We start from the raw sequence: 12,095 nt of genomic DNA, 5'->3' as shown, positions 1-12,095 counted from the left end.
TATAATTGTGGTGGTCAGATCCTTTAGTCACAGCATCAAAAAAGCTGACTAAGACACAGGGTTACACATGGACATAGCAAAAAGAAGAGTTATAAAGAACATAAATATTCCTTTCTTACATGGCTTTTCAATAAGGAAAAAATAAACCACTTAATAAGGTGTAGTGTGTGTGGGGGGGCGGTCTGACTATTGTTTGTGGAGGAGGAGAGAACCTAGATGCTTACTATGTACCAATACATATTTAAAAAGAAATATAAAATAAGTAGAGTAAATGTTAGTTCATCAATTTTATTGCTTATGATGTATACACACAAAGGAAAAGATATACACATTTTAATGGATTATTATAAAATGAATACCTGTGAAACCACTCCCTCAAATCCAGAAATATATCATTACCTATCTTCTGGAAACCACCCCTTGCTGCTTCCTGTAAGAACCCCTTCCCTTCCCCAGAGGCAACCACTGGCATGACTTTTGTGAGAAGAGTGTAATTCAGTGTCTACATGTCTTTATCACATGTATGTATCCTTATGCAACAGTTCTGTTTCCCCCATTTTAGAATGCTTTATGATTAAAATCAAATGGCATTATTTAATTATTGCTTCATTTTTTAACAATTATAGCTGTAATATTGATCTTATCTATTTTCTGTATCCTTATTTGATCACAGTAAGACTAAATCCAGCATGTCAGTAAAGTTCAGCATATCCAGCTCAATATCAAAACACTGTACTTTGGGGTATCATTGTCTGGGCAGCAGCACATTCTGAGAACTCTAGTTCTGGCCTCTTCAGCCTTTCCCAAAATTTAATACTTGGTTCCCTGAAGTACATATCTCTCTTCTCAGAATCCCTCAGTATTTTAAAGTACACAGGTTTTTGTTATAGGTCATTGAACTCTTAGTGACATCCAACATTTTTACAAATTGATAAACTGGTAGAAAATTAACTCTAAGTAAGAAAACTTTGAGTTAAATTTAATTTCTTATTCTAATAAGTAGAATAAGAAAACTTTTCCTGCAAAGGTGAGATAAAAAGTATTTTAGGCCTTGTAGACAGTACACTGTCACAAATACCCAGCTCTGATGTTGTAGTGAGAGTAGTCATAGGCCATATGGTAAATGAAAAAGGAAAAGGGGAAGGAATAGGAGACATAGAACTATATTACAATCAAATTTTATTTATGCAAATAGGCAATTGAGCATAGTTTGCTGACCTATAGTGTAAGGAAAAGATAACCCAGAATTTGATGAACATATGATTAATCAAAATGAAGATGCATATATAACATTCCCACAATTTTCATTTTGTTTTGCTAAATAATAGGAAACATCACTTGAGTAAATGTGATTAATAAAAAAAAAGTAATTCTCAGTGAATTAGACAAAGGGGAATGAAGGGAAAGTGTTCTGTAGAATATAATTTATTTGAAATCTTATAAACTATTCTTAATTAAATTTTGTGAAATTCTCTAATATTTTAAGATGCTCTGCTTTATTTGAAATTAGACAGTTACCATTCTAAGAAATAGTACTTTTTTTAGTACTGGCTTAGAAATATATTTTTTTGCATACTGTCGCATGTGATTTTTGGTATCATGCCATTTTCTTTGCAACAAATAATCTAATGTTTAAAAATATTTGCCATTGCAAGATTGTAGTATGCCTTCTTACCTGAACTGACTTTTGCCATTATCTTAACCTCAAACTGACTTGCATTACTTCTGTTAATAATGTTTTGATCCTAATAGCCACATGGATCCACAAGTGGGCTAGAAATCACGATTTTCCAAATGCCTAGGAAGGAAAGAAGAATCTACTACCAGTAAGTACTAGTAATGTCCTCCACATATATCCTTTCAAGATTTTAAATCTAAACATAGGTGTGTTTTCTTTTATTTATTTCATCAACCTATCTACAAGGTAGTCAAACTAGTAACAGAAACTAATACATATTTTTTTAAAAAATAAGCAATATCAAAAATGTTGAAATCTACCCAAAATTATATATAAATATAATATATATAGATTTTTACCATGATGTTATAATACTAGACTCCATAAGCAAATAAGTCAATGATGATAGTAAATACAACAAAAATATTTCTAACCATTATAATATTTATATTATCTATTTAAATTTCTGAATTGTCAAGGACAAAAAGAAAACTATTGGTAGATAAGTAAATAAGAAAGTAGAAGATAGAACTATCCTTTTCTTTTGTTTATATCAAAGTACTCTCCTCAGTTGATTTCACAGGACAATATAGCATGCCAATACTTAATTTCATATATATATATATATATATATATATATATATATATATATATATATATATATATAATGTGTGTGTGGGTGTGTATCAGAGGCCCAGAAACAAATGCCAAAAATTAAAATATAATGAAATCACAATAAAAATTATTATAATAATGCCAATAGTGATAATTAGCTCATGATTGCCTACTACAGGAAAGCACAGCTACAAACTCATTTATTTTTCACAACAAACTTACAAGATAGATTACTCCTTTTTCCTTATTACAGATGAGGAAAATGAGGCACCATGAGGTTTAATAATTTTCACAAAGTCACATGTGGAAGGCCATCCTTACATGTGATCGAGTTACCTCCCCCACTGGGGGAGAGGCACTTAGACACATCTTTGTGTTCAGAGCTTTCCCTACCCTTCTAGGTCCAAGAGCTTGTCCATGTGGAGGTGTGCCTGACCACAGCCCCTGAAGACCCAATCATCTCACCTGACATTGGGACACTGCCCCTCTTAATCTTCATTGGATGGGATTTTCCCCAGAATTTTTTGTTCCCCAATAAAAGTCCACTCCCAGCTTGTTCTCTCTCTCTCTCTCTCTCTCTGTGTCTCTCTCTCTCTCTCTCTCTGGCTGGCCTCTTCAGTAAACCTCACTACTTTAATAGGTAGCTCAAGGCTGGGGGTATGAGAAGCCATCCTGGAGCTGGTTTAAAGGTAATTAGAGTCTGTCTCTTTAATTCAAACTCCCTTTGGATTTCCCACATAGCCAAACCTTCACCTGTGAAGCCTGTGCTGGCCCAATGGGCTAAAGTCACATAGTTAATAAGTAGTGGATCCAAGGTTTGAAGCCAGATAGCTTAGCTCCAGAATCTGAGATTTTTACCATGGTGTTATAATACTAGACTCCATAAGCAAGTAAGTCAATGATGATAGTAAATACAACAACAATTCTTCTAACCATTATAATATTTATATTATCTATTTAAATTTCTGAATTGTCAAGGACAAAAAGAAAACTATTAGTAGATAAGTAAATAAGAAAGTAGAAGATAGAACTATCCTTTTCTTTTGTTTATATCAAAGTACTCTCCTCAGTTGATTTCACAGGACAACATACATGCCAATACTTAATTCTCCCACTATCAGTTACTGAAGATGAAAGAATCTTGAAGATCAGTTAACATTTCCTATGAGATAGCTCCTTTAGGAAAAGAATATGAATATTAATGGAGGTGACTCAACATTGGTTTTTCGTTTTTAAATTTTAACATTTTAATTCATACAGTTTATGATTTGACAATATACTTATAGATAGTATTCTAGATATGAGAGACAATTAAATATGCTTAAAAATATGAACTCATCCCCTGGGTTGGATCCCTAGGAAGGCCAAATAATGATAATAATAATAATATGCTTAATTATAAAATAGGTCATTTTAAAAAAATTCTCATTTCACTGATTTCAAACTGAGGTTAAGTACCTTGCCTAATGTCACACAGTAAGCTCCAAAGACAGCATTCTAAACCCAGCAACCAGATATTAATGTTCATATTGTATCTTCCACACTATACAAAAAAGAATCATATATATGAGCAATTATCACCAAAAGATAAAAATGTTTGGTTTCTGGAAACACTGAGGATTCTATAATGTGTTTCTTAGGTAAACAATGCCATCTTTTTTATTGCAATAGTTTTCTACTAGCTGATTCATACAGTATCATTAGAGGTCCTGCATTCCTCATTTTTCTTGTAATTTGGATGCAAAGAGTTTATTTCAAGATGTAAATATAATAATTTCAGTACTGATTTTTGAACAATTCTCTTTCATCTTTTTTAGGTACTAGATATTTTTAAATGTAAGAAATACAGTGTTTTGCGATAGGTATTTAAAGAGATGCCTGTTTCTACCACAGTTAACCAAAATAAAATGAACAAATAAGCAAACAAAAATCTCTTCCACGTGATGTAAAAACAACCAGAGAAGACTGTTCCCTTGGGTTAAGATAATGCCATGTGAAGTGCTATGTAAATTTGTTGTAAGCATTATGACAGATGGGGAAGAACTCATTTAAATTTTCAAAAAGCTTTTGCTTTGCAAAGGAATTTTCTTAAGATAATTTGTATTCATATCTCAATAATGGAAGGCTCAAGATTAAGCATTGCAATTGTCATTCATATTACAAAGACAAATGCAATCTTGAGCAATTTATGCTTGTTTCATTTCCTCATTTTTCTAAATCATACTCTTCTTTGAATTATTATTCAGAGGATGACATTGCCTTTTGTCTTTGTGGGGTATCCTGAACTCTGGCTAATGATAAACAGTTGCCATTTTCTTTCATCCTCATTATCATAGGCATTGTTCTTCTTCATGGGGTGCTGTTTTCGATGACAGCCTTGTCCTGCAGAGAGCTACAGGATTCCACCAGATCTATTCAGGCACCTGAGCCTAATTAATGAAGTTTTCACTCTTTTTTTTTTTTTTTTTTTTTTTTTACCACAGATTTAGTAAAGAGAATAGCCACTTCTAAGTCTCTATGGGTTAAGTGACTACTTTAAAATTGGTCATTACTAAAGATCTCAAAGCATATCTCATACCTAAGATATATCTGATGAAGAGAAATAGAATATGACAAATTTTCACATTTATACTGTTTATTCATACTGCCCATGATTTGGCAGAGAGCTCGCCAATATAATTGGGAAAGTATAAGTCATTAAATTTTGAATTATAAAAACTGAATTTGAAAAGGAAGGAAGGAAAATGGGAAAGTAAGGGAAGGGGATGGAAGGGAGAAAAGGAGGAAGGAAGGAAGGGAGAAAGAGAAAGTTCTGGAAGGTGGTGTTTAACTAGGGAATAGTGATCAGTATTCATCAGACCATCTTGTTTCTCTGCATCTGCTTCTCTTTGTTTACCTCAAGAATCATCACTGTTGTAGTACTTTTTGTCAAGGGGTTGACATTCTTAGAAAAACCCGCATCTGAAGGAAAGTGGTTGGTCTGGTGACCAGCCCCTCACTAAACTTAACCAACCAGAGCTCACTTTTGAAGCCTTTAGACTTGAAATCATCTGTAAATTGTGTTCCTGGATCAGAAACAATGTTCTATAATATGTATCTTTGTTGAATAAGGGATTCAATGTAGAAGAAGCACTGCTAGAAAGAAAGGCAAGTTCACATCTTCAAGTCCTTTTTGTTTGATTTTGCTTTTCCCCAGTGAGTCTTAACCATGTCTCATTTCTCTCTGGAAGAAGCCAACTATGATCAAAGGCCGTATCAGGAGGTAGCAATGTTTGCCGTGGCTGTTAACATACAGCAGGGCGTATATTGGCCTTGTTGAAAAAAAGTCCTTGCTCAACCTATGTAGCACTTCCAGTCTCTGCGTCATGACTGTTTTGTATATGCTGTGACTGAGGAAAGATATTAACTAATTCACCAGATGGGCCATCTCGTCAGTCAGATTTTTGGTTAAGAGCCCCCTAGTGGGTATTTATATGGAAAATAAACATTTTCACATTCTGGTCCATTTTGAGAATTTCAAGCACAAATCATTCCCTTAGAGTCACAACCTTGCAACATGAATAGTTGATTGTGGCCCTGATCTCACCTGTCCTCCAAGAAGTGGGATATTGCTCATGGATTACCATCTTGGTGGAGAGGGAGAGTTCAGAGGCTTCCACAGTTCAAAAAATATCAATATGGATTCTTCCAATTATCAATTTTATATCCTCTTAGCACATATTTTGTGTCTTGGGAAATAAACACAGAATGGGTCTACAATTCCCATAAAAGTGGATTTGAGCCAAGAGAACACTCAAAATGGTAGGAATGCTGAGTCTCTATTAACAAGTTCTGGGTAGTCACTTTGTGATAATGGCTCAGAGATGTTATATTTCCCTCTAGAGATGGCTTCAAGGAAGATTTATAATACGTTTTTTTCTTATGGACTGAATTGTATCTCCCTCAAATTCATATGTTAAAGTCCTAATGCTCTTGGGTCAGGATGTGAGTATATTTGAAGAATTTTACAGAGATAATTTTACAGAGGTAATTAAGCCAAATTGAGGCCAATTGCATGGATCTTAATCAAATCTGAATAGTGTCTTTGTTAGAAGAGAAAATTCAGACACATTAAAAGCACCAAATATACACTTGGAGAAGTGACCATATGAAGAGACAGAAAGAAGGCAGCTATCTGCAAGTGAATGAGAGATTTGAGAGAAATCAAATCTGTGGACTCCTTCCTTGCTTTTGGACTCTGGCCTCCAGATATATGAAGCAGAGACTTGAGTTTATTAAACCACCCGGTGTGCAGTATTATGACACCCAAGCACACTCCTATAGTACTGTAATAATTTTCTTTTTCTACTATGATGTTAGCACAAACCTAGTAGTGTAAGAGAATACAAATTTATTATCTCATAGTCCTATAGGATAAATGTTGGAAATGGATCTTACTGAGCTAAAATCGAGTTGTCATTATGGCCACATTACTTTCTGGATGCTTTATGGAGAAAAATGACTTTCCTAGTTTCTACATAACAACCATATTTTTGGACAAGTGGCCTTCATTCTCCATCATCAAAGCCAACAATCTTTCATCTGTCCAGCTATTCTTCCCCCATCACATTCTTTTCTTGGACTCTCTTCCTCACCTCTCTTCAAATGTTAAAGATCAACTGATAACACTGGACTCACACAGATAATCCAGAATAATCTCCCTATTTAATGCCATTTGAGTGAGTCCAATGTAACTAAGATTCCACATGCAACCTTATTCCTCTTACCCTGTAATGTAACACTGTTTCAGAGAATTAGGATGTAGATGTCTTTGGGGGAAGAGCATTATTCTGCCTACCACAAGTCTTACTGCAAAGTTGTTGGAGAGTTCCTTAAAGAGCCCATATTCAGGAACTGGAACAATTGAGGAACTCTTGTGAATCCCCACAATAAGGACAGTCAGATTTCTTCTCACCAGACCCAGAAATTTTCTATTTATATAGATCAAGTAGTTCCTTAAGAGACCACCCCACATTCATTTACTTCATTTTTTGATAATTAATATGGAAGATTAACTCTCCTCCCTTCCACAAATGTCCTGCTCAGTTGTCTTTTTGCCAAACCCAATCAGTAGCTAGAGGTCTAGGGGGCCTCTTAGGGAAACTAGAGGGGTGAAGGAAGGAGGAGAGTGGGTCCTGCATAATAAGTGAGAAATTTCCATCTTTTGATGGAGACCAGGAGGCACAGGTCTATCCTTCCTGATGAATAGATTTCAAAGGAATAGCATTCAAGTCCTTGAGAAAGATTCTCCTGAGTTACAGGAGATGTGTATACAAAGGGTGAGAGAGAGGATTTGAAATTATATACCCTTTTTATCAAATGTTCTGAGAAAGAAAGGTCAGGTAGAATAAACAGTAAATTCTGTTGATAACTGAACTTTCCAAGACAAGAAATCAAAGGGGGACTGGCTTGCCCCATGGGTGTGCCTTGAAGCTGCTAGAAGCCATGTCAAAGTTTGGTGAAATCTCCAAGTTTCGAATAGAGTGTGCCTGGAAATTAAGTGTCATTACAGTCCATATTATCTTCCCCACATGGTTCTTGGTTAGAATTTGCCAGTGAGTGGTCCTCTCAAGAGATCTGGGCAACAAAAGACAAAGGGACTTTTCTTCTCTGGTTGTAAGCAGATGAAATAACAATGAAAGATTTGAGCTTTAGAGACACTCCTGAAAATTATCAATAGTAACTTCCAGAAATATAATGGAGGGAAATGGAGATGTATGGCATATGCGATTATGTGTGTTCAGGAAGGCTAAGTGACCCATGTGGCTTATTGGAAAAAACTTCATGGAACAAATATTCTAGTATGGTCTCTGTCACTGTCAGGTGACCCTAGATAATTTATTGAAGGGACTTTCTGTTCCCTCATTTCAAAATAAAGCGGTTTGGCCTTGAGAATAAAAGGATATGAAGCATGTGAAGTTTTTATAAAGCAAATGGTATCCACACTGCTTCAGTCCACTTGGCTATGGTTCAAGTCCCATTTTATTTTTGAGCCCCTAGGCAGACATCATATAACAATTTCAGAGACTTCTGGATAAGAATTTGCTTGATGCATTTTACTCAAATTTAAGTTAAAAGACACTTTTTGAACATTTAAACTTTTATCTTAATCGCCTGGGTCTTTCATCACAATTTTGAAGCCTCACTTCTCTAAACTTGATGCATGTGCATTCATGTTTTTAAAATAGCACAAGAAATAGGCTCACATTCACTTTTTTTCCTTATATTTTTGTCTTTTTAGTAAGACAGGATCACGAGGAAAGGGTGGTTGTGAACGTTGCTCCTGGTAGACAGCTGAGCTTGCAAGGAAATTAGTCACTAGCACTTTGCCTATATTTTACTTTTTCGACTTCCCTAATTGCCTAAGGAGTATGTGACTTTAGGGTGGGGTATACTTGCTTGACTTTCAGTCTGAGGTCTCATGTTCATCTGGCTAAGAGATGGGTTGTGTTTAATGGCTGCTGTAGGTACAGCTGTCAGGGGCTAAAATTTCCCCCACTGGCTTTGTTTTTGTGTCCTCTATTGTCTTTGAGTTTCCCTTCAGACTTCCCTTAAAAAGGACCCTGGAGGCTTTTTCAGTTGCTATCCCCTGGTGTAATACTGTAGCTGCTGAGGAAGTGGCAAAGTTTGGGGGAGGAGAAGCAATCTGTAATTTTAAGCATTAAATCCTAGTCTTGTAGTGAGTCCTTTTTCTTGGACTGTGACCTTCACAAGTGTTTCTTGGCTTTCTATGTTTTTAAAAATTTAGTATTATTATTTTTCTACTCCCCTATCCAGTTGGACTGACAGGCCATCAGGAACTAGAATTGAGTAATTGCCCTTCAGCTCTTCAGGTAAGGAGACTGGTAAAGTCTTTTCAATGGAGGCTAGTTATTTGCTATTGAAAACACTCAGGGTATATATTTAAATGATTGCATTTCCCCTACCTCTGCCAGAGACATTGAGTGACTTTTCTTAGCTCTACACTTTGAAAGCCTGATGGGATTCCTGGAGGTAAAGCTCATGAATGTTTGGGGGTGCCCTGAGACTGCAGCCCCTAGGAGACTTTTGTTCAAGTGCTGGTTCTACACTCAGCTTTCTGGAGTTTGCCAGAATTTCCTTTTAAGTTTTTCTACTAGATTTTAACTTCCAGTGGCTTTTTGCAACAGGAAACTGTTGTGATTCTCTGTATCTGCCCATCTCTCCCAATGTCAAGATGGTGATTTTCCCTGAACCTCAATTCTTTGATGGGTCCAAGAAAAGTCATTGATTTTCAGTTTGTTTTGCTCTTTTCTTGGTATGGCAATGTTAGTAGAAACTTGTGAGCTCTTTAGGAATCCAAGCTAGAACTCTATATCTTCTATACACTTTCTTTTAAATGATGACTATGTGATATAATCTAGTGTTTCTCAAAGAAAAGTAAATATGTTGGTCCCTCCACCCCAAAGAATGTTAATTATATTACATATTTACATATATAAACACAACTATAATTAAATGAATGCATATAGATAGTCCATGTTTATAAATGTAGAGACAGTGAGAGATTTTTGTACTGAACAATTAGTTTGGTGAAAGGGTGTGGAAGTAATCAAATAGAGAAGTGGTTAGCATTGTGGAAATACATCTTATTCGTAACCATAGTATAGAGGCATACTAGAAATAGAGCCCACTCTGACCTAAAAAAGTCCTCAGTACGAATTCTATGAATTTTGGAAAGTTTGTGTCTCAGCTTCTTTTTCCCAGAGTCTGATTTTTCTAATCCTATACTAGTGACAGGGTGTTCAAATTCAGCAATATAAAGAAGGAGTTCTTAAACTCCAGATTCTGAAGACCCCCCAAAGGATCATATTTTCCAAAGATATATATATATATATATAGATAGATAGATAGATAGATAGATAGATATATAGATAGATATATAGATAGATATATAGATATATAGATATAAATAGATAGATAGATATAGATATAGATATAAGTGTTTGCAAGGGAAACAGAGTAAATTTGATGTTAGTTCCTTATTATCTTCACCAGGAATTTCTTGATAAACCATTGTGACAAAGGAATAGACTGGCTCAACTTGTGATACCACTTTATGTGACTAAAAATCATGTGGCTTGTTGTAATGCTTCTCTTACTATTAACTTTTATTTATTAATTTATCTTTATTTTCTCTATGGAGCTGGGGATAGATCCCTGGGCTCCATACATGCTGGGTAAGAACTCTACCTGAACTGTATGTCTCCTGTTCCACTATTAGCCTTTTAGTGACTCAGCAATGCTGTTGGTTTGTGTCTCTCAAATGCTGTGCATCACTCTTGAATTCTTCCTAGCAGGCATACTGTCTTCTGAAAGATGGTGTTTATGGGCTTGACAGTTTGGGCTATCATTTATTAGGAACTATAACCCCCTCCTGTTTAGATACCAAAAAGGGCCTGTGGAATAAAAGTAAGCACATGCTCCCAGAACTATTATTTATAAAAGTTAGCTCATTAATGTCACATTGAATGCTTTCCATGTGTGTCTAATTTGAACTTGTTGAATGTTAATAATTAAACGAGGTAGAATGTATGCAACTCTGACAAGGCAGAAAATAAAGGGCTTTCCTCTCCTATGTCCCCATGCTTGACACCCTCCTGCTACTAGGACAATAACTTGTTAGGTGCTGAAAAGAGAGATGATGCTAAATTCAGTACGCAGAGAGTCAAAATGAGCATTATTTGATTATTATTTTTATTTACTAAGCCTCATATCCTTTCCTTTTGTGTTTTATGTTTTAGTGTAAGGATAAAAGGTACAGGAGAAAGATGAAACAAACATGGTCTTCTCTATATTATATATTATGAAAGAAGAGTTAGTGGGACTCATGAATGCTAATAGGGGGCATGAATAACTTAAAAGGGAAAATAACTTAAAAGGGAAAGGTCAATCTGTTATAAAGTATGCACCCCGTTCCAATACCCTTGTTGCTTTTCATTTTTTAGTTCTCTCCCTTTTTATTTTTTATCTTTATTTTTTTAATTCTTACATGGGGAGAAGGAATGAGTTATCTGACAAATTTAGATTTTGCAAACCAGTGCATTGATGAGAACACTACTGAAATACATTGCTAAGAAATTTTTCAACACACGAATGTGTCATTTCCTTTCTTCATAGACCAGATGCTGAAATACTATGAGATAAAGATTTTGGGTTTCAATTGTAAAGAGAGGGAAGTGGACAAATCAGAGCTGCCTTCTTTACAATCAAAGGTAAAAGATACTTATTTTTCCCCCCAAATTGCCTTTATTGATTGCATGAGTCTGGTGTGTGTGTGTGTGTGTGTGTGTGTGTATGAATGATAGAGAGTGAGAGAGATACCAGTGATACTACATATGATCAATAGTTCTAGTACAGTGTTTTATTCTATCACTAATAATTTGCTTTCATTGTTTTGAATGGTAAAATATATTTCTGTTCAGGTTTCCATGAGTGAAAAAAATGGATGTGTGTGTGCAAAAAATTGTGTAAAATACACTAAATACTTTGTAGTTTGAACTGGAAATTTTTTGTCATATGATTATTCATATTTTGTTAAAAATATCGGTTTGTTCTAAGTATGATTAATAAATTTTCATTCTTCTTCTTTCTTTCCTTTTCACCTGACACTTTTGGCTATAACTTTAAGGGGTTTATGATCCTTACTTGCTCATAGAGCAAATATTAGCTGATTACCTACTATATGCCATTGGTTGAACTAGATGTGAGGAAAGGTTACAAAAGATGAAATACATTTTTTTTT

The 12,095-nt window shown here is 35.0% G+C and overlaps 1 protein-coding gene across 5 annotated transcripts in view; it reads left to right on the top strand.

The window, feature by feature from the left end:
- The first annotated feature begins 9,016 nt into the window (after positions 1-9,016).
- Msr1 (macrophage scavenger receptor 1) overlaps positions 9,017-12,095 on the top strand; it is a 77,749-nt gene continuing 74,670 nt past the window's right edge. For 3 of the 5 annotated variants that reach the window (XM_046425962.2, XM_058573128.1, XM_058573129.1), the window contains exons 1-2: positions 9,017-9,165; positions 11,471-11,565. The gene's annotated coding sequence lies outside the window, so the exon portion shown is untranslated. The remainder of the gene's footprint in view (positions 9,166-11,470; positions 11,566-12,095) is intronic. The other 2 variants (XM_058573130.1, XM_046425965.2) reach the window with 2 other exon arrangements.

The sequence above is a fragment of the Marmota monax genome, unplaced genomic scaffold, assembly GCF_021218885.2.
Source record: "Marmota monax isolate L192 unplaced genomic scaffold, Marmota_monax_Labrador192_F-V1.1 WCK01_AAM20220418_F8-fsc00197, whole genome shotgun sequence".
Lineage (NCBI taxonomy): Eukaryota > Metazoa > Chordata > Mammalia > Rodentia > Sciuridae > Marmota > Marmota monax.
This window is presented reverse-complemented; position numbering and strand designations above follow the sequence as displayed.